Source organism: Saccopteryx bilineata, chromosome 3 (assembly GCF_036850765.1).
Source record: "Saccopteryx bilineata isolate mSacBil1 chromosome 3, mSacBil1_pri_phased_curated, whole genome shotgun sequence".
Taxonomy (NCBI): Eukaryota; Metazoa; Chordata; class Mammalia; order Chiroptera; family Emballonuridae; genus Saccopteryx; species Saccopteryx bilineata.
Genome location: NC_089492.1, coordinates 161,347,725 through 161,365,998, shown reverse-complemented (window position 1 = coordinate 161,365,998; position 18,274 = coordinate 161,347,725). Strand labels below are relative to the sequence as shown.

General features: G+C 37.4%; 1 non-coding gene across 1 annotated transcript; it reads right to left on the bottom strand.

Moving 5' to 3' along the window:
• Positions 1-7,274: 7,274 nt before the first annotated feature.
• On the bottom strand, positions 7,275-7,350 carry TRNAS-AGA (transfer RNA serine (anticodon AGA)). The gene has a single exon. It is a non-coding gene; the product is annotated as a tRNA-Ser (tRNA).
• Positions 7,351-18,274: the final 10,924 nt, after the last annotated feature.

The following is an 18,274-nucleotide window of genomic DNA, read 5'->3' as shown; positions in this document are numbered from 1 at the left end:
GCTGCCGGCAGCTGGGCTTGACCGCTTTTGTACGCCCCCTCCTCCCCAGCCGGGCAAGACTGAGCTCACACCTGAGCCCAGTGGTGACCAGCCGGCTTCCGCCCTTGCCAACAGAACCGCACTTCTGTCTCCCGCTGCTGCCTGTCCTCCGGCGAGCCCTCAGCAGTGTGGGTGCGGGCACTGCAGCTCAGACCCTAACACTCACTACTGTAGCCCTGAAAACTCCCTCCTTCTAAGCAACTCTGCTCTGAGTGCTGCGGGGGAGCTTGTTTGGCTGCTCTCCTGCTTCCCTTTGCTAGTATTGCTGTTTCTGGGGGAAATATTCACTTCAGATTTGGGGAATGACTCGTCCCAGGGGTTAGGGTGGCTATCTCCCAAAATGTTTACACTCCTAGATTACACTCTCTTCCTGCTACTCTGGTATTCTCTCTCCCTGTCCCCCCAGAACCCCAGGTGAGTGGTTGTGAGAGAGGTTTTCTGTGTGGTCCCTTTAAGAAGAATCCTGGGTCTGAGAAATCAGTCTCTTTCTCACAAACAGTATCCTGACTTGTTTCCAGCTAAATACTGTCCTTACGCCTCTTCTGGGCTCTGGGGTTGCAGGCTGGGGCTTTGTTCCTGGGACTCAGGACCCTCCCCTCTCTGCTAAACTCACTTCCCACCACGTGAGTCTCTCCCAGCTGCCATTTGCTCCGGGGAGCTGGGCAGCCCTCTCCACGTTTCTGCTTTTCCTACCAGTCTCGAGGTAGCTTCTTCAGTGTTCCTTGGTTGAAGTGTCCTCTTAGTTTAGTCCAAAGTTGGTTTTTCCAGATGATAGTTCTTAAAATTAGTTTGTAATCCATTTTGGTTCTGGGAGGTGGATGTTGGTACATCTGCCTACTCCAGCACCATCTTGTCTCTCCTTCCTATGCTTTTATTTTAGAAAATTTTTGTTATTTTTTTAAAATAAAATCTTTATATTTTACATGTATCTGTTGTAAACAGCATATAGCTCTTTTTTTAATGCAATAAATCAAGGTGTTTTCAAACTAGTGAGTTTAATCCATTTTTTCTGACAGGTGATTTTCCACCACCTTATCCTTTTGTTCTTTAGACTTCATTTCAATGCCTTTTCCCCTCATTTCCTGCTCTCTAGTGGATTGACTGGGTGTCCTTGTTTCTTCTTTCTCCTGATTTACTTTCTCAGTTATTCTATTTCCATTTATTAAAATGTTATTCTAATAACTTATGCATACTCAATTTTCAAAGTCTAAAATTGTGGTGCTTTATGGCTTTTTAATTTTATGTTTTGCTTAGGGAAGCTATTATCAGTTTAAGAATGATAATATTCTTTCTTTTTTGTAGTACTTTTACCATTTTTATTTGTACATTTTGTTAATTCATCTATAATTTTTTCTGAGAAAGACTTCAGGGAGATAATCTGTCTTTACTTTTCAAAAGAATATTTGATAGTCTCAACCTCTTTATACACTATCCTTTTTTTCTCCATTGATATAAAATATGATCTTTATCATAGAGTATGCTTCCATTTAAACAAGGATCTATTTCTGTACATTCTACTATGTTCCAATCTATTTGTCTTTCCATTACCATTACTGAACTATTTTATTTATTTATTTATTTATTTATTTATTTTTTACAGAGACAGAGAGTTAGAGAAAGGGATAGACGGGGACAAATAGAAAGGAATGGAGAGAGATGAGAAGCATCAATCATTAGTTTTTCGTTGCGACACCTTAGTTGTTCATTGATTGCTTTCTCATATGTGCCTTGACCGTTGGCCTTCAGCAGACTGAGTAACCCCTTGCTCGAGCCAGCGACCTTGGGTCCAAGCTATTGAGCTTTTGTTCAAACCAGATGAGCCTGCACTCAAGCTGGTGACCTTGGGGTCTTGAACCTGGGTCCTCCGCATCCCAGTCCAACACTCTATCCACTGCACCACCACCTGGTCAGTCTTACTGAACTATTTTAATTCCTCTTGACAGTCTAATGCGGTGTTTCCCAACGTGGGGCCCACACCCCACAGGGGGGCAATTCGATAGTTAAGGGGGGCAATTTGAAAATGGACTCGACACGACTTTAACTCTTTCGCCCCGGGCCATTTAAATGCAATGATATTGATAGATATCAGTGCCAAATTTAACAAAAAATGCAATTCTTAAATAATTGCAGTAAATAATTATTAAGTATAATTTTGTTTGACGAGACCAAAATATCAACTGGGTGATTAGCATCCTCAAGAAAACTTCGTCCTGGGTTCACCGCGGAGCGTGCCGTCTGCCGCGGGGAACCCTGGATGTTTTAAAAACTCGCTAAACAACGCAGTTATTCTCACCTAATTGGCCCATCGCAACTTCTGTAGTGTTTCACATCATTCAGTTGGTGTTAATTTGAAATAAGTGTCAGTCAAAACTGTTGTAAAAGCTCGTTGATTTAATAAATATACACATATATATTGTATAGATATAATTGGTAAGTATTTGATTTTGTTTTTATCAATATGAAACTCTTTATTAAGTACTTCTTGCATCGGGGCTAGAAAGCACTAATATTTTATAAATATTATTGGGGCTATAATAGTGCATGCATGACAATTTTAATTTTAGAAGCATAACTTTCCAGAAAATTTTGTCAAGTGGAAAAAATATAGATACCTTTTGATTTGCGGTGGTAGTGTAGTAAACGTGTTATATACATTTAAATAAATATGAATTTTTAGTATACGTTTACTCTATGTCACATTGAATATATTTTAACACATATTTTAATATTAGTTTTTAATTGATCTTATTTTTATTTCTTATAGCCTATAGTAAAATGAGTGGTGCAAGCAAGAAAAAACTCATCAATATTTGGAGGAATATTTAAAATTTGGGTTCATACCCACTGTTCATGATGAGCGGATTCCTTTTTGTCTTTTATGCCAGCAATGCTTGACCAACGAATCAATGAAACGAGGTCGCCTTGAGGTGCATTTGAAGGCAAAACATAGTGCTCATATTAATTCAGATTTGAGTTACTTTAAAACTTTAAAGAAAAATTTTGAAAAAAGAACAACATTAAAGTCTCTATTTACTGCTCATACTTCAACTAATCGTGTTCTTGAGGCTAGTTATCAAATTTCTTTATTCATCACTAAAACTGGAGAAAATCACACTATGGGAGAGAATTTAATAAAACCATCAATATCAGCATTTCTCAAAACGGTTCTTGAAAAAGATGACAAAGATGTAAAAGCTATGCCACTCAGTAACAATACTGTTAGCAGAAGGATAGACGAAATGAGTGAGTATATTGAAAAACAACTTATCGAAAAGCTGAAAACAAGAAAATTTTTCTTGCACATGGATGAATCAACTTTGAGAGACAGTGAGGCAGTATTGATAACTTACGTAAGATATATTGATAAAGGACATTTTGCTGAAGAAATGTTGTTCTGTAAAAGATTAGAAAGCACCACTACCTCCAAAGATATATATAATAAGCTAAAAACCTACTTAGATGTCAATGATATACCAATGAAAAATATAACATCTTGTGCTGCAGATGGTGCTCCCAATATGATGGGCAAGAAACATGGCTGCTTAAAATTGATGAAAGATGCGAATCCAGAAATGATTCTTGTGCATTGTGTTATTCATAGGGAAAACTTGGTAGCTAAAAACATCTCGCCTGTTCTGAATGAAGTATTACATACAGTAATAAAGTGTGTTAATGCTATTAAAGCTAGTGCCAAATGGGAGCATCTTTTCAAGCTATTTTGTGAAAAACAAAATGAAGACCATGTGAGAGTTTTACTTCATACTGAAGTAAGATGGCTACCTAAAGGAAACTGTTTGAAAAGATTTATGGAACTGTTTGATACTCTTAGTGATTTTTTAAGCGACAAACCTGAAATGAAGTATCTGTTAAAAATAGATGGTAAAGCATTTGTGAGTTATTTAGCTGATATCTTTGAAAAACTAAATATATTAAATAAGCAACTTCAAGGAACAAATAAAACTCTTGTCGATGCAAAAGCAAAGATATTTGGTTTCATTACCAATATTGAGTTATGTCAGAAACATATTAACAACAAAAACTTTAAACAGTTTCATTGGCTCCAAAAATGTGAAGTAACTGATACCGCTTTACTTGTTCTTGTCAATCATTTGAATATTCTATCGGCTGATTTAAAAGAAAGATTTTCTGATTTAAAACAAATTGATTTCCCAACATGGATGATGCAGCCAATGTTAGTGGATTTGTCTGATATATCAAATATGCAGTATCAAGAAGAACTCACAGAATTGCAAAATGATGAGTCAGTTAAAGCTTTATTTAATATCAAAGGAGCGATGGCATGGCTTTGTGAGGAAACAGAAATGAAATACCCAAATTCAACCAAATGTGCGAGAAAACTATTGCTACCGTTTCCATCTTCATTTTTAGCTGAATGTGGATTTAGTGCTGTAAATGATTTACTGGTAAAAAAAAGAAATCGGCTGGATATAACACAACGTGGAGACTTGAGACTAAAGCTAACCAAATTGGAACCTAATATAAAATCTCTGTGCAGCAAGCATCAAGCGCAAGGATCACACTAAATTAAAATAATAAATTAATATAGAAAAATCTGTATTAAAATTATTTGAAATTTAAGTTTCTGTTTTTCATTTTATGTTTTGAAATTTTACTTACTGTGTTTTGTTAACAATTTCATAGTGATTTCTTCCTAGAACCTATCATTTATGTTTATTAAGTGAACAAATCAATTTTTAATGTTAAAAATTATGTATGTTACATAGGGGGGGGTCATAAAAATTTTAGAAAGGTTAAGGTGGGGCACGGCACAAAAAAGTTTGGGAAACACTGGTCTAATGTCTGGTAGAGCAAGACCTTCCAGTTCCATCTGCTACCCATTACTCTTTACAAGAAAATATTTCCTTAATTGTCTATTTTGTCTATATTCTCTCTTTATATGTCAAGTCTCTACCCTCCCTAAAATTTTCATTTGGGTCTTGATTGAGATTACATTGAATTTAGAGATTAATAAGAGAGATTGACGTTACTCAATAATGTTGAATTTTTCCATCCAAGATTGCCTTTTCTCTTCATTTATTAAAAATGTTTTCAATTATCTTTCAAGAAATATGTACAATTTTTTCATATGTCTTATACATTTCTCAAGGAGTTTACACTTTTTTTTCTTATATATAAGAAATTTCCATTCTATGTTTCATTATTTATTGCTGGCATACAGGAAGAATTTGATTTTGTATATGTTATTTTAAGCCATTTAATTGCCTTCTTTTATTAATTCTAACTAGTGTTTTATTGGCTGTCTTATATCATCTAAATAGGCAATCAGATTGCCTGCTTGTAATGATTTTGTCTCCTCCTTTCCAGTATTTACCTCTTTTATTTCTTATATTTGTCTAAGACCTCTAGTATATTATTGAAGAACAGTGGTTACTAACAGCAGGTGTTCTTGTCTTATTAGTAAAAAGGCTTCTAATGTTTCATAATAAAGTATGATGTTCCATTAAGATTTTAAATAGAAAGCCCTCATCGAATTAAGGCAATTTCCTTTTCCTAGCTTATAATAGCTTTGATCAGGAACAGGCACTGAACTCTTTTCAGCGTCTTATAGGATTATCTTTATTTTTTGTTCTTAGTGAACATATTCCTTAATATCAACCATACTTGCATTACTGGAATTAATACTATTTGGTTAATTCAGTTCATTTAATTCAACAAAAATTTATGTACCTAATATATGTCAAGAACTTTTCTGGGCACTTGGCATGTATTAAGGAACTGACAACTCCTTGTGGTGCATATTGTCTAGCAGAATAGTCTAGCAGATGTCTAAGATGTATTTTTCTTTTAGCCCATTGCTGAATTTAAATTGCTAATATTTCCATTTTGATTTTTATAGTTACAAGTGAGATTGATGTAAGACCTTCTTGTGCTATATACTTTTTGTTTTCCTTGTCAAGGTTAGGTTAACCATGTAGAAATATATTGCAAGTGTTTCATTACTTTTTGTGTTATAGTATTGTATAAGTAACAAATAAATTTATCTCAAGTTTTTCTATAACTTGCCCATAAAATCACCGAGACCTGAGATCTTTTATCTTTTATAGAAAATTTTTGTAATTGTTGAAAAACACACATAATACAAAATTTACCATCTTAACCATCTTTATGTTACAGTTCAGTAAAGTGTGTACACATTGTACTCCTTTCCTTTTTTTTTTTCTCTGAAGCTGGAAACGGGGAGAGACAGTCAGACAGACTCCCGCATGCACCCGACCGGGATCCACCCAGCACGCCCACCAGGGGGTGACGTTCTGCCCACCAGGGGGCGATGCTCTGCCGTGACCAGAGCCACTCCAGCGCCTGGGGCAGAGGCCAAGGAGCTATCTCCAGCGCCCGGGCCATCTTTGCTCCAATGGAGCCTTGGCTGCGGGAGGGGAAGAGAGAGACAGAGAGGAAGGGGGGGGGTGGAGAAGCAAATGGGCACTTCTCCTATGTGCCCTGGCCGGGAATCGAACCCCGGTCCCCCCACACGCCAAGCCGACGCTCTACCGCTGAGCCAACCGGCTAGGGCCACTCCTTTCCTTTTTGAATACGTTTCTTTACTACCTTTTTCAATTTCTTTTATGGTTACTAAGCTAATAGATTTTCTACCTCCTTTGAGTCAATTTTGGTTTGTATTTTTATAGAAATATCTCAGTTTTGCTTAGATTTTAAATTTATTACTATAAAATGTAACACAAAACATTCCTATGCTGTTTAAATCTTCACTCTTTCTGTGATTACATCCCCTTTTCATCCCCAATGTTGTTTTGAATTTTCTTTCCTTCTTTGTCATTCCTTCTCTTTTTATCAAACTTGCCAAAATGTGTCTGTTTTATTGGTCTTTCAAAGAGTTGGTGTTAGGATATATAATCAAGTATACTTTTAATTGCTTGTTTCCAACTTCATTTCTTTTTTTTTTTTTTCCTTCATTTTTCTGAAGCTGGAAACAGGGAGAGACAGTCAGACAGACTCCCGCATGCGCCCGACCGGGATCCACCCGGCACGCCCACCAGGGGCAACGCTCTGCCCGACCTGGGCGTCGCCATGTTGCGACCAGAGCCACTCTAGCGCCTGAGGCAGAGGCCACAGAGCCATCCCCAGCGCCCGGGCCATCTTTGCTCCAATGGAGCCTTGGCTGCGGGAGGGGAAGAGAGAGACAGAGAGGAAAGCGCGGCGGAGGGGTGGAGAAGCAAATGGGCGCTTCTCCTGTGTGCCCTGGCCGGGAATCAAACCCGGGTCCTCCGCACTCTAGGCCAACGCTCTACCGCTGAGCCAACCGGCCAGGGCCCATTTCTCTTTTAATTTCATCCTTTTTTTAGGATTATTGTTGATATTGTCTAACTTATTTAGTTTAATATTTGGTTCATTGATTTTCAATCTTTCATGTTTTCAAAGAGCATATCTAAAGCTATGTGGGTTTTTTTTTTAGTACTACTTTCTGTATGCTATAGGTTTTGCTATGTAATGTTCTCAGTATTGTCTTTAATATCAATTTTGATTTTCTTTGAACCCAAAAGTTATTTACAAGCATTCTTTTTACCTTAGAAACAGGTAGTTATTTCTTTAACTTGTTGTTAGTAGTATATATTACTGTTTTCCTTCTACCCCTCCTCCCTTCACACTCTTTTCCACCCAGTGAACCAGTCCCCCAGTTCAGGGCAGAGCCCTCCAAACCTGGCCCTGCTCCATCCATTGTGCTAAAGGTTGGCATGCCCTCCCCAGCCTGTGTTCCCTGAAACTCAATTCACCCTGCTGTGTGTTGTGTTACACAGTTGTCTTTATCACCCGCTGAGGCCTTTTGGAAAGGAATTCAGAGATCTGTTAGTACTACATTTTAGGTAATATTTCTCAAAAAGGAAGTCCAGACACCTTTTGCATCAGAATTACCAGGTGGCATTAATTAAAACTTCCAGAACCCCACCTGAGCTCTATTAAGTCAGACTCTCTGAGGCTGGGGTCCATTTATCTCCATTTTTAACAAGCACCAGGGTGAGTCTATTCTAGCACACTGGAATTTAACAGCTATTGCTCTACACGACACCCGGATAATCTTCACAAAGTACAGAGCAAGTCAACTTGGTGGAAAGGTCTTAGAAACCATATCATATAAAGAATACTGAAGAAACCTAGGATTTTTTTTTTACATGAACTCATTGTTTATTCAAAGACTAATTTATCACCTGACCAGGCAATGGCGCAGTGGATGGAGCATTGGACTGGGATGCGGAAGACCCAGGTTCGAGACCCTGAGGTCACCAGCTTGAGTGCGGGCTCATATGGTTTGAGCAAAAGCTCACCAGCTTGGACCCAAGGTCGCTGGCTCAAGCAAGGGGTTACTCGGTCTGCTGAAGGCCCACAGTCAAGGCACATATGAGAAAGCAATCAATGAACAACTAAGGTGTCACAACGAAAAACTGATGATTGATGCTTCTCATCTCTCTTTGTTCCTGTCTGTCTGTCCCTATCTATCCCTCTCTCTGACTCTCTCTCTGTCTCTGTAAAAAAATAAAAAATAAAAAAAGACTAATTTATCAAAATTGCAAAATTTTTTTTAAAAAAATAGAACTTTTCTCTTTTGATTTTATTTTTTAAATTACAGTTTGCACTCAACATTATTTTGTATTAGTTTCAGGTGTACAGCATAGCAGTTAGACACTCAAATACTTTACAAAGTATTTACCTCAATATTTTGAGTACCTATCTGGCACCATACATAGTTATTACAATATTGTTGACTATGTTCCCTATGGTCTACTTTACACCCCCATGCCTATTTTGTAACTACCAATTTGTACGTCTTAATTCCTTCAGCTTTTTCACCCAGTCTCCCAGTTCCCCTCTCCTCTGCCATCCATTAGTCTGTTTTCTATAAGTCTGTTTCTATTTTGTGTGTTTATTTTGTTCTTTAGAGTCTACATATAAGTGAAATCCTATGGTATTTGTCTTTTTTGGTCTGGCTCATTTTGCTTAGCATAATACCCTCTAGGTCCATCTATGCTGTTGCAAATAGTAAGCTTTCATTCTTTTCTATGGGGGAGTAATATTCCATTGTATATATGTACCACCACTTTTTATCCACTTGTCTATTGATGGGCACTTGGGTTGGTTAGCCATATCTTGGCTACTATAAATAATGCTACAATAAGCATAGAGGTACACATATTCTTTTAAATTAGTGCTTTGGGTTTTTTCAGATATATTCCCAGAAGTAGAATTACTGAATCACATGGTAGTTCCATTTTAATTTTTGAGGAACCTCCACACTGTTTTTCATAGAAGCCATACCATTGGCCTCATTACCTGCTGTGCACGAGGGTTCCTTTTCCTCCACATCTTTGCCAACACTTGTTGTTTGTTGGTTTACTGATAGTCTGACAGATGGGAGGTGATATTTCATTCTGGTTTTAATTTGCATTTCTCTGATGATTAGTCATGTTTAGTATCTCTTCATATGTCTAATGGTCATTTGTATATCCTCTTTGGAGAAGTGTCTATTGAGGTTCTCTGCCCACCTCTTAATTGGATTGTGTGTGTGTGTGTGTGTGTGTGTGTGTGTGTGTGTGTTAAGTTGTCTGAGCTCTTTGTGAATTTTGGATATTAACCCCTCGTCAGATGTATCATTGGTGAATATCTTCCCTCATTCAAAGAGTTGTCTTCATTTTGTTGATGGTTTCCTTTGCTGTGGAAAAATTTTTTAGTTTGATATTGTCCCACTTGTTTATTTTTTCTTTTGTTTCCCTTGTCTGAGGAGAGATGTCAGAAGAAATATTGCTAAGAGAAATAGCAGAGATTTTACTGCCTATGAGAAACCTGGGATTTTTAAAGCCAGAAAAAATACATTGTGAGGAGAACACGAGATGCCACTCTTATGAGAGATACTTTAAATTTATTCCCTGTAGTTTTCAGAGGGTAAGTCCAAGGGGTAAAAATTACTGGGAGATAGATTTGGGCTGTAAGAAAAGGAATAGATTTCTAGCAATTTGAACTCTTCAAAAATGGCATGGCCTTCTTTTGAGTTACTGAGTTTACTCTTATTTGAAAATATTCAATCAGATACTGGACAACTTTGTTCCAGAGATAATGAACAGAGACATTTACGTCAGGCCAGATGATTTCCATATTTCCTTCCAACTCTCAGGATTCCTGCAGCCTATATATCCATAGTCAAGAATTCAAACATATTTGGTGATTTAATAGAATGTATACAAAATTGGTCTAAGTAAATAAAAGTTCACACAATTATGTTTTTTTTTTCAAATTTAAGTTGTTAAAGGTTTAGTTTAGATCATATTTCCTCACATATATGTGAGAACTAAAAACTCATCAAAATCAGGTGTGCAATGACCAAATAAACTCATTTATTGCTAACCTGAAAATAAAAGATATGTGTCAAATAAACTATACCAACCCAGTAATATAATGCCTATAAAATAACTCATCTATAGCCATCTCCATAAAAGTTTAAAATATGAAGCAGAGACAAGATATATTAACCTGTGAAAATGGTTCTTTGGTTGTGCGCCTTATATTGACAGAAAATAAACCCCCAATCTTAAAATAAATTATATACGTTTCTGTAGTAGTTGTAGCCAAGGTCCCTAAGAAGAAAACTGTCCAGTGGTGCCAAGGGTATCAGTAATGATATCGAGAATTATGACATTCAGATTTCAATGTCTTTACCTGTTATCTATTTGAAAAAAGATAACATTTTGTGTTTTTTTTTGTTTGTTTTTTGTTTTTTTTAAATAATTTTATTTTTTTAATGGGGTGACATCAATAAATCAGGATACATATATTCAAAGATAACAAGACCAGGGTATCTTGTCGTTCAATTATGATGCATACCCGTCACCCAAAGTCAGATTGTCCTCTGTCACCTTCTATCTTGTTTTCTTTGTGCCCCTCCCCCTCCCCCTTTCCCTCTCCCATTCCCCCCTCCCCCCCGTAACCACCACACTCTTATCAATGTCTCTTAGTTTCACTTTTATGTCCCACCTACGTATGAAATAATGCAGTTCCTGGTTTTTTCTGATTTACTTATTTCGCTTCGTATCATGTTATCTAGATCCCACCATTTTGCTGTAAATGTTCCGATGTCATCATTTCTTATGGCTGAGTAGTATTCCATAGTGTATATGTGCCACATCTTCTTTATCCAGTCATCTATTGACGGGCTTTCTGGTTGTTTCCATGTCCTGGCCACTGTGAACAATGCTGCAATAAACATGGGGCTGCATGTGTCTTTACGTATCAATGTTTCTGAGTTTTGGGGGTATATACCCAGTAGAGGGATTGCTGGGTCATAAGGTAGTTCTATTTGCAGTTTTTTGAGGAACCACCATACTTTCTTCCATAATGGTTGTACTACTTTACATTCCCACCAACAGTGGATGAGGGTTCCTTTTTCTCCACAGCCTCTCCAACATTTGCTATTACCTGTCTTGCTAATAATAGCTAATCTAACAGGTGTGAGGTGGTATCTCATTGCTGTTTTGATTTGCATTTCTCTAATAGCTAAAGAAGATGAGCATCTTTTCATATATCTGTTGGCCATTTGTATTTCTTCCTGGGAGAAGTGTCTGTTCATATCCTCTTCCCATTTTTTTATGGGATTGTTTGTTTGTTTGTTGTTGAGTTTTATGAGTTCTTTGTATATTTTGGATATTAGGCCCTTATCTGAGCTGTTGTTTGAAAATATCATTTCCCATTTAGTTGGCTTTCTGTTTATTTTGTTATCATAAACTAAACTCTTAATATCAGAAATATTATTGAACAAACACATACCAGAGTTGAGGAAATTTTTGAATAAAAGGCAAAAAGCACTGAGAAAGTTAACTTATTTTCTAGAGAATTCTGCTAATATTAGAATTAAATGTTTCAATTGGATAGTAATTTACTTGCTTTCTTATACTTTGTCATCTTATCTAGTTTATGTTGTTACAGTCCTGCATATGTTAAATAACAAAAACAATATATTTTGCACTATAAGTATGTTACAACATTAAGATCAAACTAATAATATGAAGTTATCACTCCACTTCCAATTTTTTAAACTATGAAATCTTACAGCAAGTCCTCAAGAATGTAAAAATGTTAACAAAGGTCTTTATTTTATGAAAGATATATAAACATCAACTATAAAGAAAAGATCAGAGTGACGTCACGGAAATGGCGCCGTGATCAGCGCGTCCGACAGCTCTCCCCTAAATCACAACAAATTTATCAACTAGAAACAGAAAAATTTATCCTTGGAGCATTCCGGAGTTCCACACAAACTGATAGCGAAAGGACTGTTAACACTTGAATCTGAGAGACGAGGGTGTGGAGGAATCTACCACAGGGACGTTCTTTCAAACCGCAAGGAAGTGCGCCTGTGGTGAGTCAGCCCATATACTTGGGAACCGCGAGCCCCCGCGAGCGGCCGCCGCGAACCGCCACTGCGAGCGGCCGCCACGAGCCGCCGCCGCGAGCAGCCGCGCGCGCGCGCCCGGTCCGGTTGAGCACCGCTGACGTTCCCAGCGGCCCGCACACTGCGAGTGGGGGTCACCGGCCACCGGTGCCCGGAGCGCCCCATTCGCACGCGTGCCTTGGGCATTCCACGCGCCCAGGGCGCCCTGCTGGCCCGCACACCCAGGGGGCTCCATTATCCTGCGCCTGGTGCGGTCCAGCCGCCAGCGGCGGGGCGAGCGGGAGAGGCTTGGGAGATTCTCTCCGTGGGCGGGGCACCTCACCCAGCCATTCAAGCTAACAATCAAGCGTTGGGGGAGGGGCGTGCGCAGGCAGCCTAAAATACCTTCGGAAGCACAGATGCGACCCAATCACTGAAATTAGCTTAACCCATAAAATCTGCGCACTCTCGGTTCTAATTGATAAGATCTCTCTCAGTTCAGCGATCCAAGACAAGAGGCGTGATATTTTTTAGTGCCTCTCGCTAAAGGGGCGGGGGCAACTTCTGATTGATAGAGCCTCCATATTCAGGGATAAACGCTAACAAGAAGGACTTGGCAGATAATAAGGTCTATACTACACTAGTCGTAAGCAGAGACTAGTGCCTCTTCTTCCCTGCAAAAACAGGCTACAAAGTGTGGAAAGCCTGGGTTGAGAGGTCCAACTAAATGATAGGCGCTGAACAGTCACCTTGACAACAATTGACTCCCACCCCCGCCTGATTACACTGGAGGCCCTGACTGTCAGAGCCTTTCCCAAAGCCTTGCACTGAGTGGGGATAGAGTGGGGATTTCCCAGCTCTTTGAGCCTCTTACTCCCCAGGCAGAAGCAGTTGCAGCCTTATAGCTGGATCACCAGGCTGCTAATTCAGAAAGGGGGGACTAGGAGAGAGAATCCAGGAAAGCAAACTCTCTCATCGTTGGACCCTGCAAACGCCAACAAGCCTTTACTTCCAGCAAGACTAAAGCCAATTATATGACATTGCCATAGAATCCCATCAACTGCAAATCCCTACCTAAGAGTGACACAGGGGCAGAGCCTGGGGTACAGAGTCACCGACCAGGAAGAGGGAGAGAAAAGAAAAAGGAAGAAGTTAACCTCTCAAAATCAAGAAAAACCTACAGACTTTACAACTTGATCCACTAATTTTTTTTTGTTGTTGTTGTTGTTTGTTTCTTCTATCTTTTTGCCTTTATTTCCTCCACCTCAGTCCTTCTATTCTCTGCCCATCTTATGCTTCCCCTTTCTTGAACTACACTACCCATGAGTGTTGCATTTTATTTTTCTTCTTTATCCTCACCCTCCTTTAAGGTTATACTCCAAAACACTTAACTCTCACTCTCTCCTCTTTTTTTTTTTTTGTCTTGCTTTATTTTGTTTTTTTCTCTTCCTATTTTATTTCTTCCTTCGTTTTTCTCTTTTTCTTATTTTTTCCTTTCTATTCGTTTTTTCTTTTCTCATTTTACTTTCCTCCCATATAATCCTCAATCACGAACAAATTAGTTAATTTGGGACTCAAGGCTTTTTTTTGGCTTTATTTCTCTTTTTTGCTTTTGTTTTTATTTTTTTTCTTGTTTGTTTATTTTTGTGGCATTTTGGGTCCTCCCAACCCAAGGTCTCCATTGTATTTAGTCTTCGCTCCACTTAATACAACAGATTTTTACTTACTATTTTTATTTTTTCTTCTTTATTATTCTTTTTTGGTCCTTTTTTCTGGTTCCCTCTTATCCCTCTCATTATATCTCTTAGTTGACCATCACTTACAAGCAAATCATCTTATGCTTGTCTAAGATTTTCTTCCTTTTTTTTTTTTTTTTGCATTTAGTAGGTCCCTATTCCCTTTTTTTTGCCCCTTGAACTCTTCACCCCAAATCAGACCCTCCATTATAGGCATGATATTTCCCTGAGGAGGGGAGAGGAGGGAAAGAGAAGAGAGAAAAAAAGGGGGAAATAATAAATTATTACTGGTTTTTTTTGTGGGGTGTTTTACCTTTTTTTTTTTTTTTTTTTTTACTTTTTACTCTTTATTAATTCTAATTAGTGCTATCAATAAGACCACCCTCAGATGCCAATAAGAAAGAGGAAATCGAATATTATGGATACAAAAGAAAGAGAGGTAACACAAATAGATGTGGAAAAATCTATGGAGAAAAGACTTAACATATTGGAAGCCTTGGAGCTAAATGACAGAGAATTTAAAATAGAAATCTTAAAAATACTCAAAGATATACAAGAAAACACAGAAAGGCAATATAGGGAGATCAGAAAACAACTCAATGAACACAAAGAATATATTACCAAGGAAATTGAAACTATAAAAACAAATCAAACAGAAATGAAAAACTCAATTCACGAGCTGAAAAACGAGGTAACAAGCTTAGCTAACAGAACAGCCCAGATTGAAGATAGGATTAGTGAAATAGAAGACAAACAACTTGAGGCACAACAGAGAGAAGAAGAAAGAGACTCAAAAATAATAAAAAACGAGAAAACCCTACAGGAATTGTCTGACTCCATCAGAAAGAATAACATAAGAATAATAGGTATATCAGAGGGAGAAGAGAAAGAAAATGGAATGGAGAATATACTCAAACAAATAATAGACGAGAACTTCCCAAGCCTGTGGAAGGAACTAAAGCCTCAAATTCAAGAAGCAAACAGAACACCAAGTTTTCTTAACCCCAACAAACCCACTCCAAGGCACATCATAATAAAGATGGCACAAACCAATGACAAAGAAAAAATTCTCAAGGCAGCCAGGGAAAAGAAGAGTACAACATATAAAGGAAGGCCTATTAGATTATCATCAGATTTCTCAGCAGAAACTCTACAAGCTAGAAGAGAGTGGACCCCAATATTTAAAGCCCTGAAAGAGAGGAACTTTCAGCCAAGAATACTATACCCATCAAAGCTATCCTTCAAGTATGAAGGAGATATAAAAACATTCACAAATACAGAAAAGATGAGAGAATTTATCAACAGAAAGCCCCCACTCCAGGAAATACTAAAGGGGGTTTTCCAACCAGATTCAAAGAACAAAAGAAAACAACACCACAAGTAACAGCTCCACCAAGAACACAATAAAACCAAACTTAAACTGTGACAACAAAGGAAAAAAAGGGGGGAGAGGATGGAGATTAACAGTAGCAAAGGATGATGAAGTGCAGAAATACTTATAAGATAGGGTACTACAATGAATATGGTAGGTACCTTTTTCATTACTTAATGGTAACCACCCTTAAAAAAACCACCACAAAAACACTTGACTTAAAAAAGGTAGCAACAGAGGAAAGAAGTATGGAACACAAACAAACAAAAACAAATGATAGAAAAACAAAAGAGAAGAATCAAACTAGATACAAAACTAACAGAAAGCAATTTATAAAATGGCAGTAGGGAACCCACAAGTGTCAATAATTACACTAAATGTAAATGGATTAAACTTACCAATAAAAAGACACAGAGTAGCAGAATGGATTAAAAAAGAAAATCCAACTATATGCTGCCTACAAGAAACACATCTAAGCAACAAGGATAAAAACAAATTCAAAGTGAAAGGCTGGAAAACAATACTCCAAGCAAACAACACCCAAAAAAAAGCAGGCGTAGCAATACTCATATCTAATAATGCTGACTACAAGACAGAAAAAGTACTCAGAGACAAAAATGGTCATTTCATAATGATTAAGGGGAAGTTGAATCAAGAAGACATAACAATCCTTAATATATATGCACCAAACCAAGGAGCACCAAAATATATAAGACAGCGACTTATTGACCTTAAAACAAAAACTAACAAAAATACAATCATACTTGGAGACCTCAATACACCGCTGACGGCTCTAGATCGGTCATCCAAACAGAGAATCAATAAAGATATAGTGGCCTTAAACGAAATACTACAACACACCTGGATATGATAGACATCTACAGGACACTTCATCCCAAAGCGACAGAGTATACATTTTTCTCTAGTGTACATGGAACATTCTCAAGAATTGACCATATGTTGGGCCACAAAGACAATATCAGCAAATTTAGAAAAATTGAAATTGTACCAAGCATATTTTCTGATCATAAAGCCTTGAAACTAGAATTCAACTGCAAAAAAGAGGGGGAAAAACCCACAAAAATGTGGAAACTAAACAACATACTTCTAAAAAATGAATGGGTCAAAGAAGAAATAAGCACAGAAATCAAAAGATATATACAGACAAATGAAAATGAAAATACGACATATCAGAATCTCTGGGATGCAGCAAAAGCAGTAATAAGAGGAAAGTTCATATCACTTCAGGCCTATATGAACAAACAAGAGAGAGCCGAAGTAAACCACTTAACTTCACACCTTAAGGAACTAGAAAAAGAAGAACAAAGACAACCCAAAACCAGCCGAAGAAAGGAGATAATAAAAATCAGAGCAGAAATAAATGAAATAGAGAACAGAAAAACTATAGAAAAAATCAATAAAACAAGGAGCTGGTTCTTTGAAAAGATCAACAAAATCGACAAACCCTTGGCAAGACTCACCAAGGAAAAAAGACACAGGACTCAAATAAATAAAATCCAAAATGAAAGAGGAGAGATCACCACAGACATCATAGAAATACAAAGAATTATTGTAGAATACTATGAAAAATTATATGCCACCAAATACAACAATCTAGAAGAAATGGATAAATTCCTAGAACAATACAACCTTCCTAGACTGAGTCATGAAGAAGCAGAAAGCCTAAACAGACCAATCAGCAGGGAGGAAATAGAAAAAACTATTAAAAATCTCCCCAAAAATAAAAGTCCAGGCCCAGACGGTTATACTAGTGAATTCTATCAAACATTCAAAGAAGACTTGGTTCCTATTCTACTCAAAGTCTTCCAAAAAATTGAAGAAGAAGCAATACTTCCAAACACATTTTATGAGGCCAACATAACCCTCATACCAAAACCTGGCAAGGATGGCACAAAGAAAGAAAACTACAGACCAATATCTCTAATGAATACAGATGCCAAAATACTAAACAAAATACTGGCAAACCGAATACAACAACATATTAAAAAAATAATACATCATGATCAAGTGGGATTCATCCCAGAATCTCAAGGATGGTTCAACATACACAAAACGGTTAACGTAATACACCATATCAACAAAACAAAGAACAAAAACCACATGATCTTATCAATAGATGCAGAAAAGGCTTTTGATAAAATACAACACAATTTTATGTTTAAGACTCTCAACAAAATGGGTATAGAAGGAAAATATCTCAACATGATAAAGGCCATATATGATAAACCATCAGCCAACATCCTATTAAACGGCATAAAACTGAGGACTTTCTACCTTAAATCAGGAACAAGACAGGGTTGTCCACTCTCTCCACTCTTATTCAACATGGTGCTAGAAGTTCTGGCCAGAGCAATCAGACAAGACAAAGAAATAAAAGGCATCCATATCGGAAAAGAAGAAGTAAAGCTATCACTTTTTGCTGATGATATGATCCTATACATCGAAAACCCGAAGGACTCCACAAAAAGATTATTAGAAACAATAAAGCAATACAGTAAGGTCGCAGGATACAAAATTAACATACAAAAGTCCATAGCCTTTCTATATGCCAACAATGAAATATTAGAAAACGAACTCAAAAAAAATAATCCCCTTCACGATTGCAACAAAAAAAATAAAATACCTAGGAATAAACATAACAAAGAACGTAAAGGACCTATATAATGAAAATTACAAAGCATTGTTAAGGGAAAT